Consider the following 16,401-nt stretch of genomic DNA (forward strand, 5'->3'; position numbering starts at 1 on the left):
TGAATTACCTTCCCACCACCTTGGTTACTTGCCAGGGAGTACTTTATTTTTCCACTAGGAAAAAGAAAATCAGCTTGTATTTTGCTTGCTAAAGCCTTCTGCATTTTAATTCTGAACTCTGAATGAACATCAGAGAGGCCTTATGATGTTTTGCACAAAAGTGCCTGTGTTCATAGTTTTTACTCAGGGCACCCAAAATAGCACGGAGTAAGCAGTGTCATACTGTGAGTTTTCAAAACTAAAAGCAGGAGTGACTTATACTGGCAGGAAGCTCTAACTCTTAAAGCTTTCCAAGGATCTGTGAAGTAAAAAAGAACTGCTAACTTCTCCTCATTGGATGTTTAATTTGACTTTAACAATACTTATTTCTTCAAACCTAGAAGGCCCTGAAGTTACACGGGTAAGGTCTTTATCTCTTTTTCTTTGCTGTCTTCAAAAATCAAATTGAAAACATTTATCTGGGTGTCTTGAGTGCAAAATCCATGAAAGACAAAGACAAAACCAGAAGCCACCCAAAACCTCTGGAAGGGGAAATCGACTTTTGTTGTTTCCTCGGAGTCTGTTGACTAGCTGCTGAAATTTAACTTTCTAAATTGGATTTACCAGATGAAAACATTGTTACGCTTGTCTTGCAACTTGCACATTAAAATTTTCATGCTGATTATCAAGCCGTTTCTTCAAGATTCCCACCTCTGACAGACTGTTTGTGAATGCTTCATCTACACTCATTCCAGTGATTGTCATTAAAATGTGCTTAACATTTCTGAAACTAAATCGAGGAGTGAAAAGCTTCTTGTCTTACAGTAATACATAGAAGTGCTTTCTGTCTTACTTTCCTCTATTCTAGTGTAACAATAAGATTCTTTTAAAAAAATATTATTTGGCCTTAGCTTTACATTGAATTTGTTGTTCCTGCTACTCTTTATAATCTCAGATCTAAGACATATAAAGTCTTTCAGACAACACACACACACACACAAAAAAAAAAAAAAGGATGCCTCTACTTTTATTGAGTCTCAAATGAAAAATGACAATTTGTCAATAAAAATCATTTCATTTTCAAAGAGTAATTCAGTATATGTACTATCAAAATATTTGTATTTAGTGTTTCTTCTGTAAGCTTGCTGTTAGGAAGTAAAGCTATAATTTATTTTTCATGTTTAAACTCTTTGATTAGTCTGTATTCAAGACACGTGCATTAAAATATAGCTCAGATATATTTAATAGCTGTTGATTGGTTATTAAAATGCTGAATATCTGTAAATTCATTCATTTTACAGATTATTTTGGTATGAAACTGGTAGGAATTAAATGGCTTTTGGATTATATCATTATTTTTTAATAGACTAATTTAAAATCATTTGTGGTTGTAAAAGCATTCTAGATAAACTATTTCTAATTTATAGTAGAATAGATTTGCACTAAGGTGTAAAAATTAATCTGTGGATTCCGTTTTAAGAGTTATAATGAACATTTCAACCTTCAGCATTTTTCTGTTAGAAGTGCTGAACCAAACACATAAAACGGATACAGGGCTGTATCTGGAGTTCAGCTTTTATGCTTTTCTAGAGACTAAAAAACACATCAGCCTAAGAGCTAGCAAATAATGAAAACCTATTCTCAGATTCATTTTTAAGTAAATGGGAGGAAGGAAGAAAGAAGGACTTGCCCACAAAGTACTATGAGCAAAGTAGATTAAAATTGAAGAACAAAATTACAGCTTCACTATGGAAATCCACACATTAATGTAACCTTAATTTAAGATGTTGTAATGAACATTTTACATGCAGTATTGATATAATGTGGAATATTTAGAAATTGACTCAGTACATGACCTCCAGGTTTCAGAATACTTTACAATTACTAACCTGAACCTAATATCAGACAATACCAGTACATTTTGGTATTGAAATGATATGGCAGTATGTAGTTTGATATACAGGCAAATTTTTCATGATGCCCACATTTTAGGTTACCTGTTGCATTTTACCATTGCGTTTCATTTTAGTTGTTTTGATACTTTATAACTTTTTGGGATGAAGCTTTCATTGTGTAGCTGTTGCATCACATCGACTTTAAATACTCTAGGAAATTTCTTGTTCAGCTTTAATCAGAAAGATTTGGCTACATCTTAGAATCAGTTTAATTACAAACTAGTAGTTTTCCCAACAGATCTAACAATACAAGAAGTAATACTGAATTTAAGTATTAGTTCTGTTGTAGGTAGAAAATGTTGTTCTTGTTATATTTATATTGCAAGTCATAGAAAGTCTTGATTTCTACCATAGGCAGAAAAAAGGAGTTCCACCGTCTCTTAATTTTCAATCTATTTCAACTATATTCTTAAGTCCTTCTGAATGTATGTGATGCTAACTAAGCAGAAGGTATAATAAAATGTTTTCCTTATCTATCCCTTCAAGCTACTTACCCCAGCAAAATACTTGTTTCTGAAGATAAATGAATGGAGAGGCCAAAGAGCATGTACTGTGGCCAGCTATCCAGGCCAGAAGGACCCTGGCTATTATGGGAGTTTTCATTTTGGGCCCTGCTAAGCAGAAAAGGTAGATATCCATTACAGAGGAAGTTAATGAGGATAGAGCAGTGTCAACAAGACCACATGGGACAGAGCTGGGAACATAATTATGCTTTGGATACGCAGATCCAGGCCTCTTCTCTGCAGTGGCTTTGCCTGCAGCATAAAAGGAATTGCAATTGCTGGTGCTAGCAAGCTATCAAGCAACAACTGCTAACAATATTTAGCACATTACTCCCAGGCTTACCAACAGGGACACAGACATGGTGAAGACCTTGTAAATGGAAGGTGATATTAAATTAGAATCCCTCACTCTCAGGCCACTGATCTAGCTGTTATGTCAAATTCCTTTTGACATGATGAAATTAGAGACATTCAAATACACAACAATACAAAAGATTTTTTTGGGGGGGAGGCGGGGGGAGGAGAAGAAAAAAATATTAAGTTCTCCATACAAGGCTGTCTTTGTGTCTGCAAACATAATACTGCAACTAAAAAAATACAATAATGCCTGAATTAAGATTTCAAAGACTATCTCAATCAAAGATTCTGAAGTTTATATATTCTGATGTAATTTTAAATTTATCTTTTTTTTTTTTTTCATTATTGACATTTTGTCAGCTTCTGAGTGGCAAAATTGATAACTAAACATCAGGGAAAGTGTGAGCTGTCACTTAACATTTTCCTGTTTTACTTTTACATGGAATTGTGAGAGATTGGAAACCCAAACACATCCTATTATAGTAAATTATAAAATGTAATTAGCAAAAGAGTAACTGAATTCAATATGACTGATCACTGACTTGATGTATTTATTCTGATTTAAATCTAGCCAAGATAAAATCTCTCTGCAAAACAGACAGTTTTTCAGTGTTTTACAGATCTTTAAGACACTTATAAGTTATATAGGTAAATAAGATAGCAATTTAAAGTTCTTGAAGTTTTATTTTGCTTGGCAACGTTATGCTTAAAATAATTTTACAACTATATTAAACAATATCATATTAAATTATTGTATGAATAAGTATTAAAATGTCCTGCTCTCATTCTCATGCGGTTCATTGTTAGTTTTCTCATAGTATATCCAAGTTGATGACTTCCTCTAAAATACAAAGACTGAAAAATATAAAAGGGATTTAAAGAGACAATGCTTGGCAAATGGAAAAGAAACTGTGGTTACTTTCTTTTTTCCTCACAGGGAACATTTTCAGAATGATGAATAGGAGTTATAGAACATGATAGAACAGCTTACACAGCAATATGAATTATGATGCCTGTCAAAAGTAGTCAGAAAAACAAACAAACAAAAAATATATAAAAAAAACAACACAGGATGTATTAATTCTTTGTTGTCTTTTAAGAATTTTAAATTGCTATATGAGTTCTAGATCTCAGAAACAAAGTATATCAGGGACAAAGAGCAGATAGGTTTCACTGGATGTGGTCACCACAAGTGAACAGAGCTCACTTCTTAGGAGTTTTAACTACGGTGATTAAACATGGGAGTCAAAAAAAGAAAAAGATGTGAATCTCTGTTAAATCATTAATTTGTGTGTTCTAAATGACTGGGAGCACTCTAAAAATGTCAAGAAAACTGCCAAAAAACTTCATAAACAGAGCAGAGAAAGTCATAGTGCAGAAACATGTAAGGTTTTATATAATCCACAATACTCTAAATATTCTCTGTATATTTTATGGAAATGAAAACAGACATACAAGCTCACATACAAGTGCTATGTGTTATGTGTTGCCATGAGGAGTATGAATATGCAATCTGCTACAGAAGCTCCCTAGCATCCTTACTCATTCACATTGCAGCCAAGGAGCAGTCCTGCTATCTTCAGACTGTTATCCATGATATTTGGGAGGATATGAAATGGTATTTTCTCCAAATGGTGTACATTGCTTGTCTCTTTCATCTGTACAAGAAGAACATAAAAAGAGACCATCATTGCAAAAATTATTTTTATTCAAGCCTTGGTGGTAAAATTGTGTTTTTCTAACACATAGAATTACAACAGAGTAACTCCAAAATTAAATCAGAATTAAATTAGTTGAAGAAGGGTAGCAAAAAGGAAATGGAAATTATTACAATTACATTTAATGGAGTTTGGCTTATTATTATTATTATTATTATTGTTTTTTAAACAGTCACATACCTGTTTATTTAAAATTAATTTGGGTTTCCTTCTCACTTAAATTGTTAGCACAACAATCTCAGTGGCAACAAAGTTACTTTAAAAAAGCATCACAAGAAATTAACGTTTTAATCCTTATAACTAGAAAATGAGAGATTTCCCTGCTGAATGTTGAAAGACACATTTTTTTCTACAGCTGTTTTGACAATCTTAGGTAGCTTTAGGCAATAGGATGTCTTTTAGGCTTGTGAAAATTGGTATCTTTTCTGTGCAGTATTATAAGCAACAGAAGTGCAGAAGTGCCTTCAGTTCTCCTTTGGTCAATGGAGATAGCAGCTTGTGTCAATAAAACCCAGCTTTTACCATTATTGTTATTATTATTTTTAATCACATATAGCTGTTTTAGCACTTTTTTTTTTTTTTTTTTTTTTTGTATTTTTAAGCAGAGGGGATCTTCCCAAGCTATTAGCTGCCCTACTCACTGCTCAATGTCCATGGCATTTGGGGCAGAGCCACAGCCCTGGTATAAGGCAGCTGGTAGCAGTGTTACTGAAAGAGGCATACTGCAGTTACGGATTGTGCTCACAACACCCTACCCAGCTTCCTGCAGAAAATTGGAGTGAGGGGGTGAAGGGAGAGAGGGATGTGTGCCAGCATGGTGCTGAATAAAACTCCCGTCTTTGCCAGCAAATTGGAAGGCAGTGCTAGGTTCAGTTACTGTCCCGTTCATCTTCCAGTGACTGATCTCTCACTCTGTCTTTCTCCACGAGATGCAGATAGCTGCCAGGGAAGATTAAGGGCATTACTAGTGCTCTTTTTTATGTATCTCTGTGATATATACTGGCTGGGCCAAAATTTACCCTTAGCAGTAATTCCCAGTGGTAGATGAGCCAGAATGATTTATGTTACTTTATATCCCTTGATGTACCCATGGAAAATAAAAAGATGTTTCCAGACAAATTAATATGACAACCAGACTTACATAATGAAAAAGTGGTAAGTGTATTGGTTTTCCCCTAACATCAAATTTAACATATAAATTGAATTGGTTTCAAATGCCAGATCATCAGATAGCTAGCGTACAAAGCTATTTTTGTAAAAGACTGACCCATGAGAAATATAAATAGCGTTTGAAAATGTCACATGGAGATAAACTGTGCTGATTGCTCAGCTTTTCATATGTGTGTTTTCAGGATTGTGCAAATGTTATAAAATTAGACTCATTTTCTGGTGTTTTACATGTAATATTATTCTACTCAGCTCTTTAACTCTGCTATTTTTTTTAAGTCTTATGAAAAGATATCTTCCCATTTAATGATTACGGGAAAATAGAACCTAGACTCAAAGACTGCCATGGTTTAAGATCAATTTGAACTTCAGTGTGGAGATTGAATGGTCTCAGATACCCAAACATTTTAATCACAGCTATATGTAATTTTTATGAGCCACACAACTCCTCTGTCCCATGCTCTGAGAGATGGCACCATCATTGTAGATCAGCACAGATATCTCCACTGTGTTGTGCACAGCCCGGGATGGGGCCATGGGGGTCTCTGGTGTCTTTTTGGTTCCCTCCCGGGGTCTTCCCACATGTACCCAGGTAGTTCTCCCTACACATACCCTTGTGGTCCCCCCGTATATCTCTGGGTTCCCTCCTACATGTACCCCTGAGTTTTCTCCCTAAGTGACCCAAACCCAAACATCAGTTACTGGTTCCACAGACATTATCCAACTGTGATTGCCCATTTGAATCCCCTCGGCACACCACACCACACCAGCCTCTCTGGATGTACCTCTCTGGATGATTGCACCCAACGTATATCACTGTTGTAGTAACTGGGTTTCACTTCAGTGTGGTGGGTCCAACTGGGGCTCACATTCTAGCACAGCTGTCACATATGGATAGGTTGCAAATATCTTAACGTATATGTCATTAGGAGAGGCTAACACAGGGTGGTACTGCAAGTTATCTGAAATGGGAGCAAGAGCCCCCTCAGGTTCGAGGCCAGATCTTGAACTATTCTCTCTTCATGAGCAGAGCTAGACAGTTCTTCTACATCCAAACAACCCAGATGAATAACTGCCTGATTTTGGCAATGCATCATTAACAAAACAAAACATCAACAAAATAATTCTTATTATACTAAGTCTCTAAAACCACACCCACTAGATAACAGATAATAGATACCATTTCCTGAAAATGAAACAAATGTCTCAGAAAAAAAAGAGAAATTAAAAAGCAAGAATTTACCCTGAAATATAAGGTATAAGAAGGGGTTTGTTGCATACATGAAGCATTTGGAAAACTCTGAAATTCATAATCACATTTTCAGATATATAATAAAAATTGGAAACAGAAATAATTCAAAGATGTGAATAACTGGTAAGTTGTCATAAACATACAATTTTACTTTTCTGTACATTTTTTTCCTGTGGTCTTAATTAATTATTATTATTATTAATAATTTTTAAATATAGCTTTTCCAAAACGATAGCAGATTTTGAAGTGGAGGAATGCTGCTTAAGTCTGAGCTACTATAATGTGATTTTATTTCAAATGTAAACAAGGCAGCACAGCACAAAACATTGCATCATAAAAATAACAGACTGTATTTTGGAGTATTACTAATCATAAAAGTCAGTGAGACTAAAAGATATACAATTTCAACAGGATATCTGAAATTAAACTCTGTTGGAACAATTTCAGTGTTTTATTTACAGACATCAATTTTAGATTTGTAGTAATTTGTAATTTTTGTGTGTGGGACTATTTTTTTTTTAACTATTTTTCTGCTGTAGGAATGGTTACTATAGCTAAACCAGGTAAGTGAGATGAGCCTAGAGGTTCATGTAGTGGAACCTACTGAAGAATGAATGAATTGATTGTCAGTAAGACTGAAATTGTATCAACCTGCAAGACATGAAAAAATGTGAGAGTTTTAATGTATATGTGGCAAAATCAGATAGAATTATGAAGTAAGGAAATACAGAAAACTAAGCTTTGCTTTGATTTTTTTTTTTTAATATCCAAAAGTAACATATTTATTTCATTTCTACACTATGACATTTATTAGAATTTATGATGTACTTCTTATATGGTATGATATCTTAGTAGTCTGACATGTTAATAATAATCTTATTCATCATAACTCATACTACTAAATCAGAAAAACATTCTACATTCTGATATTTTGATAATTAGCTGTGACAAGGTAAGGTTTCTAAATACATAGGTTTCCTGAAGAAACATATATATATATATATATATTTAATATAATGGAAAACATAAAGAAATGTTCACTCCTCCTTTGGGTAATATCATTCCTCTTGTCCAGTGTAGAGAAAAATTTTTTCTAAACAGTGCTTATTTTATATTACAAGGTAATTTGTTTCAAGAAAATAAATAGTGTTTTATAAGAATTTCATACATTCTTTTAAACAATATAATCTATAAAACATCTTTGTTGTAGTCTAATTTCCTTTACTAGAATCATCCATCTCTACCTAAAATGCAAAGTATATCTGATAGTGGAATTGAGTTCTATACTCCTAAATGTAAATTAGTACTAACGGATTTAACAAGATGCACGTTGATCTTCACTAATTTTAATATCAATTCAGAAATGAAAGAACTTGCCCAAAAGTAAATTTCTGTGAAGATGGCAGTAAGATTACGAATGTAGTTCATGTGACCTGATTGTAGATATTTAATAGATAATTTATTATCTTAGGTTAATTATCGTGATCTATTCTAGACAGAAATAGGTTGATTTAGACTTTGTACTTAGTTGTCTTAGTTGTCAGAATCTTCATCCTTTACTGGATGGGGGGGGAAACTTAGTTACAAGGGATGAGGAAAAGGCTGAGGTACTCAATGCCTTCTTTGCCTCAGTCTTTAGCGGCAAGACCAGTTGTTCTCTGGATACCCGGTACCCTGAGCTGGTGGAAGGGGATGGGGAGCAGGATGTGGCCCTCACTATCCACGAGGAAATGGTTGGTGACCTGCTACAGCACTTGGATGTACGCAAGTCGATGGGGCTGGATGGGATCCACTCGAGGGTACTGAGAGAACTGGCGGAGGAGCTGGCCAAGCCGCTTTCCATCATTTATCGGCAGTCCTGGCTACCAGGAGAGGTCCCAGTCGACTGGCGGCTAGCAAATGTGACGCCCATCTACAAGAAGGGACGGAGGGTAGACCCAGGGAACTATAGGCCTGTCAGTTTGACGTCAGTGCCAGGAAAGCTCATGGAGCAGATTATCTTGAATGTCATCACGACGCACTTGAAGGGCAACCAGGCGATCAGGCCCAGTCAGCATGGGTTTATGAAAGGTAGGTCCTGCTTGACGAACCTGATCTCCTTCTATGACCAAGTGACGTGCCTGGTGGATGAGGGGAAGGCTGTGGATGTGATCTATCTTGACCTCAGTAAGGCTTTTGACACTGTTTCCCACAACATTCTCCTCAAGAAACTGGCTGCTCGTGGCTTGGACTGGCGTACGCTTCATTGGGTTAAAAACTGGTTGGATGGCTGGGCCCAAAGAGTTGTGGTGAATGGAGTCAAATCCAGTTGGAGGCGGGTTACTAGTGGAGTCCCCCAGGGCTCAGTGCTGGGGCCGGTCCTCTTTAATATCTTTATCGATGACCTGGACGAGGGGATCGAGTGCACCCTCAGTAAGTTTGCAGATGACACCAAGTTAGGTGCGTGTGTCAATCTGCTCGAGGGAAGGAAGGCTCTGCAGGAGGATCTGGATAGGCTGGAGCGATGGGCTGAGGTCAACTGTATGAAGTTCAACAAGGCCAAGTGCCGGGTCCTGCACCTGGGGCGCAACAACCCCAAGCAGCGCTATAGGCTGGGAGATGAGCGGTTGGAAAGCTGCCTGGCCGAGAAGGACCTGGGAATACTGGTTGATAGGCAGCTGAATACGAGCCAGCAGTGTGCTCAGGTGGCCAAGAAGGCCAACAGCATCCTGGCTTGTATAAGAAGCAGCGTGGCCAGCAGGTCTAGGGAGGTGATTGTCCCCCTGTACTCGGCTCTGGTGAGGCCGCACCTCGAGTACTGTGTTCAGTTTTGGACCCCTCGTTACAAGAAGGACATGGAGGTGCTCGAGAGAGTCCAGAGAAGGGCGACGAGGCTGGTGTGGGGTCTGGAGAACAAGTCTTACGAGGAGCGGCTGAGGGAGCTGGGGTTGTTTAGCCTGGAGAAGAGGAGGCTCAGGGGCGACCTTATCGCTCTCTATAGGTACCTTAAAGGAGGCTGTAGAGAGGTGGGGGTTGGTCCATTCTCCCACGTGCCTGGTGGCAGGACGAGGGGGAATGGGCTAAAGTTGTGCCAGGGGAGGTTTAGTTTGGATATTAGGAAGAACTTCTTTACTGAAAGGGTTGTTAGGCATTGGAATGGGCTGTCCAGGGAAGTGGTTGAGTCGCCATCCCTGGAGGTCTTTAAAAGACGTTTAGATGTAGTCCTTAGTGATATGGTTTAGTGGAGGTCTTGTTAGTGTTAGGACAGAGGTTGGACTAGATGATCTTGGAGGTCTCTTCCAACCTAGACGATTCTGTGATTCTGTGATTCTATGATTCTGTCTTACAATGCAATAAAACACCACTGCCTTTCTCTTTCCATCGACTACTGAGGTAGCATATTAAGCTAGATCTTTCAGGTGCTTAAATTAATAAATCATATCCTAAGAAAACATGGGAGCCTCAGGCCTTGTATTGTTAAAAATAAAAACACTATCTGTGTCTTAAAAAATAATTATTCACAGGCATAGAAATAAAATAAATATTTAGGTTATTAAACAGCCTGTAATGCCCATGTCCACAATAAACTCTGCCATCTTTCATCTTCTAGTCACAATTTTTCAATAAAAATGGACTTTATTCCATATTATGTTTTGTTCTTTTGGTAATAACATTAATTTTTCCACCTTATTTAGCAGTCATATTCAGTAAGCACTGATTTTAAGAGTAGAATTAATTCACACAAATATTATTAATGAAAACAATGTCATGCAGTAGTAAAACAGTTACAAGTAAAGCTAAAAAAATATAAAAGTAAAATGAAACATTTTGGACATCGTAGCTTTGGTCAGGGCTCTGATATGCTTTGTCAAAGTGACAGCAGATACCTGTGGGGAAGCACTGAATGTTTTTTACTCAGCAGAAACTGTGAATAAGTTTGATTTAACTGAGGCAGAGAGGCTGCAAATTGATTTCTTGATTCATTTAGGACACAGTCAGAGGTAGCATATAGAAAACCCCAGAGAGAAGAGGACAGCATTACTGTTTCCTTCCTTAATAGGTGTAAAAGGTTGGAACTCTGTCAAGTGGTGGCAAGTTCATCTCTATAAAAGATAATGTAAGGTATTTGCCTGTCAGACGCATTGATTTCTTGATGCAAGGGAGAACTACTGGTGACAACCTCAAGAGCTTCTGATGGCTTGCTGCCTCCTGCAGCTGGACAAAGGAGATAAGTGGGGGATGCTGAGCCAACCCAGCCCTGCTGCCATTCACACCACCAAGCTCAGGCATGCAGGCTGCTGCTACATTGATAGCAAATTGCAACAGGTTTATTCATCATAGTCTGCTCTGTCTTCCCCCTTCATGAAGTTAACAGTTAAATATTGATTAAAAATTAATTCATAATTATTTAAAAATCAATTCAAAAAATCAAATGTAAAGTTGTATGTCCTCCCATCCCTATCTCAAGAGAGGAAAATTAATTGAAAGAAAACAAAAAATCTTCTTCAAGTTTTGAAAAACTAAGAAGCTACACTGTTTAGTTCTACATGCAGAAAATCCCCAACATTTTTATTTTCAAATTAATTAATAAAAATAATAATTATCAAAAATAATATAATAAAATTATCAATATACTAATTATTATTAATAAAACAACGTGTTAATAATTAATAATAATAAAATATAATAAAACCAATAATTATTAAAAAACTAAAGTCAGTAAAGGATTCAGCACCGAAGTCATGATGTCTTAAGAGGGCTTTAGAGGGCATACCACAACAGTAGCTGCTTTGGATTTTCAGGACTTTACTATTAGGCAGCTAGCTATTTATATATATCTGTATATATCAGTATATATCTTTAGCGAGGTGGGGATTGGTCTATTCTCCCACGTGCTCAGTGATAGGATGAGGGGGAATAGGCTAAAGTTGCGCTAAGCGAGGTTTAGGTTGGATAATAGGAAGAACTTCTTTACTGAAAGGGTTGTTAGGCATTGCAATGGGCTGCCCAGGGAATTGGTTGAGTCACCATCCCTGGAGGTCTTTAAAAGACGTTTAGATGTGATATGGTTTAGTGGAGGACTTGTTAGTGTTAGGTCAGAGGTTGGACTAGGTGATCTTGGAGGTCTCTTCCAGCCTAGATAATTCTGTGATTCTGTAATTTTTTCATAAAGATCTGTGCATATACTGCTATTTATCATTTATTTAAATAAACTGTATTTAATACAGTTTATAAACTATATATATAAATGTTACATAATTTGAGGCCATTGTTCATTAACACCACATGTAAACTCCTTAATTTGCAAACATAACTTGGGGTGGTTTTTATCAGAAGGCATTATCTTGAAATGCAATTTTTCCTTCTGTTCTTTTCCTCCCTCAGCTTTACAGTCAGAAACCAAACCTTGTTCCATTGGCTATTCTCTGAGTGATCTAAAGAAGGACGAGCATTTGGGTTTAGGTGTAGTGAGGTTAGAAGTAGTTCATAAGAACTACTTATATTGTATTAAGGTGCTCAATAAACTGAACACTATACATGAAAAAGTCCTGTGACCTGAACAGATTAAGCTTAGCCTTGAAAAGAAACAATAACATCTTTACTGAAGAGCTAAAGCTATAAACATGTTGAAAGCATCCTAGTCACTCTCCTATCTTATCAGGCACTTCCTCCCTTCAGACTTTCTCCTGTATTGTATTGGAACAAGTACTAAATAATCTGGGATTTTATTATTATTGTTATTGTTATTATTGTTATTAAAGTTTGTTTAATTTATAGCATATAAATTCTTAGTTCATAGGTACAAACAAGTTGAGGGGTAACCAGTTAAAAGTGGCAGGTGATGTAAGAGAAGGAAAAGGCAGCTTAAAGTTGTGGTACTATTTAAAAAAACATGCTAAATTATAGTTTTAGGAGAATTGCAAAAGAACAAGGTGGGTGTAAAAGGAGACTGCTTAGAATTTATTTACCATTTAGTACAAGAAAGAAATCTTTGTTTAATATAAAACAATATTATAGTGATAGCTGGTGGAGAAAGTGCTCTTCAAGGTGAGGTACTTTAACTGCAGATGAATTATGTGGCCTGTATACTGATTTGGTTGTTGTTTCCATAGAGGTGACATCGTAAATCCAAATAGATTGAATTGCAAATATCCTAATAATAGGTCATATTTTGTTTTAAGATTGCCTTTGCACAGAGTCTGCTTGGACTCTATTTGGTTCTTGCTGCATATAGTTCAGCATCCTGTTTGATATTAATATTTGGGAAAAAAAATAGTGGTATGATGTGTAGTTTAATATCCTCTATTCTGTTGATATAAACTAATATGAACTAACTGTTTTTTTTTTATGAGAAAACTTTTTTTTTTTTTTTAATTATTTCCTTCAACAGAGAAAGATATCCCTTTGTGGCATTTCAGATAATTTAATCAGTTTGGAATAACTCAACTTTGAAACAGTTCAGAGTTCAACCATTTTCTCAAGGTAAAATATTTTTCTCAAGCTAATTACAATTTTAAGTAACAGTACTGTTCTATTTATTTTAAATATTCTGTGTGCGTTCTGGAAAATTTGGCTGATATCATATACAGAAAATGGCAAATATCTTGAAAGGCAAGTTTAGAAGGTATAAAATCTTTCATTTGCTCCCTCTTCTAGCTGGCATGTTACCTGTTTTCCTTTGGAGAATGTGGGTGAATGTTTTACAGTTGTTTCTTTCTGTTTCATCTGTCTTCTTGGTATTGTTTTTTTTCTTAATCAATGAGTAAAGTTAACACATTAGATGTTAATGTTAGTGTTTCTCTACAAACACTAAGAAATCTTAAAACTTGTATTTACCTCTTAGGAAAATGATACATTATATCCTTTATTATTATTATTATTATTATTATTATTGTTATTATTTATTGCTATAGTAGCGCTCTTTCATGGAGAACAGCTCTGGCCCCCTCCCAAAGAGCAGAATTTTTGTGACGTGCTTACGATTTCATAACACTGTACTAATATGTTGCCCTTGTTTTTACTCCTTAGTTACCACACAGCTAGCAGGATGAAATAGTACAAAAATATAATCTGCATTAGCACCAAGGTTTTGGTCATATTTCAGTTAAGAGTGAGAAGGCCATGAAAGTAAATTTAAGCAAAATGAGAAGTAAAATGCACAGAATTTACCTTTCTGGCTGAGAGTTGTTGGTAATAACAAGGAAAAAAAAAAAAGGATTAAAATAATTTCAATGTTAATTTGTAAATTCTTCTCTAGAGAAAAAGTGTAAGAGCAGGAAGTAAGTTCAGTTTTTATCTACTCATTTAGATATTTTAATCTTATTTTTTTTTTAAACAACAACAACAACAACAAAAACTGCACTAGTGAAATTGTGATGCACCATTGAATGAAGTTTCAACACATTGTGATTGGGAACATCTTTTTATTTTGAAAATACTCTGAATAGGAAAATGCACTTCTATTCATATACTGGTATATGATGTCTTTTGTGAAAGCAGTTAAATATGTTCCTGGGATTTGGGCATTGATTTTCAGAGTCATCTTTTAAATGTAAGCCTCCAGATGCTAGATACTTTTATTAAAATCAGCTCTTACTGTTGAAAGCTCAATAGGCTTAATACAAAGTTCATATGCACTTTAACAACCTTTGAGAAAAACAAAACAAAACATATAAACTAGGTTTATATCAAAAGTCCTCAATTACAGGACATCATCTAATAAATGCACTTTCCAGATGAGACATCTAAGAAGTCAAAATGTGCTGTACAATAGAGTAGGATGGAGAAGGGACATGAGAGGGAACCTGTTATTAAGTCAGTAGCCTATGCAGCTTACAGCTCATGAGAGCTTCCTGGAAAAATTCAAAACTGCCCCCTAAAAAAACACTCACACACAACAAAACAGAACAATATAAAACAAATAAAGTCTAATAGAGTGATAAGCAGTAGAATTCCATTGAGGGAGAAATACAGGTGGCAGTCTGCTCTTTGAATTAAATGTGCAGAGAAAACTTTCAGGTTCAACATCCTGCTGAAAGCTGGCACTAGAATTAAAGTGTAAGAAAAGAATGAAATAAAGCAACATATAAAATAAGGCTGTAGTGGCAATTCCCATCTGGGTTGTACTTTTCACAGCTGCAGGATTAAAATGAATAACTAATATCCTCAGGAATCTTATGAAAAAGAGTTACAGAATTCATTAATCTAGGGAATTAAATTGTATAGACCTTGTTCGATGCTGAATTTATAGGTAGAATCAGTGATTAAAATGTCCCTTCTACACATTTAACCAAAATTCCCAAATAATGTTTATAATGTTTGCCAGTGTTAGTTAGAAACATTGCAATACAGTAGGCCTCATTTACCATTTTAATCTGTTCAATTGCTAAATGCTGCAAAAAGAAGGTGTGTGGAAGGAGGGTGAAATTAAACAGAGACAATAAAATAACCCTGCAATTGCTCTCAGAGTTGGTGTATGATTTCAGTTTGGTTCAAAGTAACAGATTTTCATTCTTGAAATCCATCTTGACACCACCAAGTATCACTGGTGACTATGTTACCTTCTTGTTTTAATACAACAGAACACATTGCCCATGATGCACATAATGATGTGTTTCACAAAACATTTTTCAAGAGATTACTCTTTCAGTCTTGCTCTTTCACTTTTGTTACCTGAGCAGTGTCCCTGAAAATTATATCTGTGGATTAGGAACAATGAAAATTGACTCCAGGTCAGTCATTCTCATCAGGCTGCAAAATTCAAAATGAATTGTTACTGTAAATCTACACTGTTTTTATGGAGTTTTGCAGCTCAGTTTTGGAGACTTCTTCAAAATAAACAGTTACTAAATTAATAATATAATTAATAACCTCTCTTAACATAGAAAACACTACTGTTACCATGCCCTAGTTTCTTGTTCCTTTTCATTCCCCTGGACTTTTTGATTGACTAACTATCTAACAAAACTATTTTTGAGAGAGCATGGGGCAGTCAAAGCCCATTTTTCACTATTAAGGAACTGACACCTATTTATTAAATATATATATAATCCATTAATGGTGGACTTTATAGACATACATAATTTATAACCATTACTGTCTGCAGGATATGAGTTCTGGCTTATATAAACTAATGAATTAAGTCTTTGTCCACTCAGTTACTATGGCAATGTTATGGACTTCCCAGCTTCAGCTGGCTTGTAATGAATTAAACAGTTAGCAACTCTGACAGAATCCTGAAATACAGGAAATTATGTGGATGACACCAGTTTTAAAGGAGGGAGGTATCCATACAAACATATTTTAGTAAGAACTTAATTTGGGGCAATTTTAAATAATCTGATATAGTGAATTATGGCATCTTTCAGGGCTCATGCATATGCATGTGTTTATATGCATTGAAGTTATTTGCTCAGCTGCATAGGAATGAGAGAATGCTCTCAAGCCTGAGAAAAGCTAAATGAGGACAGGAAATATCTAGAAAGAAGGCG

At 35.7% G+C, this 16,401-nt stretch overlaps 1 protein-coding gene across 3 annotated transcripts in view; it reads left to right on the forward strand.

Moving 5' to 3' along the window:
* Nucleotides 1-219: 219 nt before the first annotated feature.
* CDH19 (cadherin 19) overlaps nucleotides 220-16,401 on the forward strand; it is a 74,222-nt gene continuing 58,040 nt past the window's right edge. Inside the window, exons 1-2 of one of the 3 annotated variants that reach the window (XM_035565363.2) lie at nucleotides 220-400; nucleotides 13,302-13,393. The gene's annotated coding sequence lies outside the window, so the exon portion shown is untranslated. Of the gene's footprint in view, nucleotides 401-8,878; nucleotides 9,002-13,301; nucleotides 13,394-16,401 lie in introns of those variants that run through there. The other 2 variants (XM_050708661.1, XM_050708662.1) reach the window with 2 other exon arrangements.

Source organism: Cygnus atratus, chromosome 2 (genome assembly GCF_013377495.2).
Source record: "Cygnus atratus isolate AKBS03 ecotype Queensland, Australia chromosome 2, CAtr_DNAZoo_HiC_assembly, whole genome shotgun sequence".
In the NCBI taxonomy this organism is placed as follows: domain Eukaryota; kingdom Metazoa; phylum Chordata; class Aves; order Anseriformes; family Anatidae; genus Cygnus; species Cygnus atratus.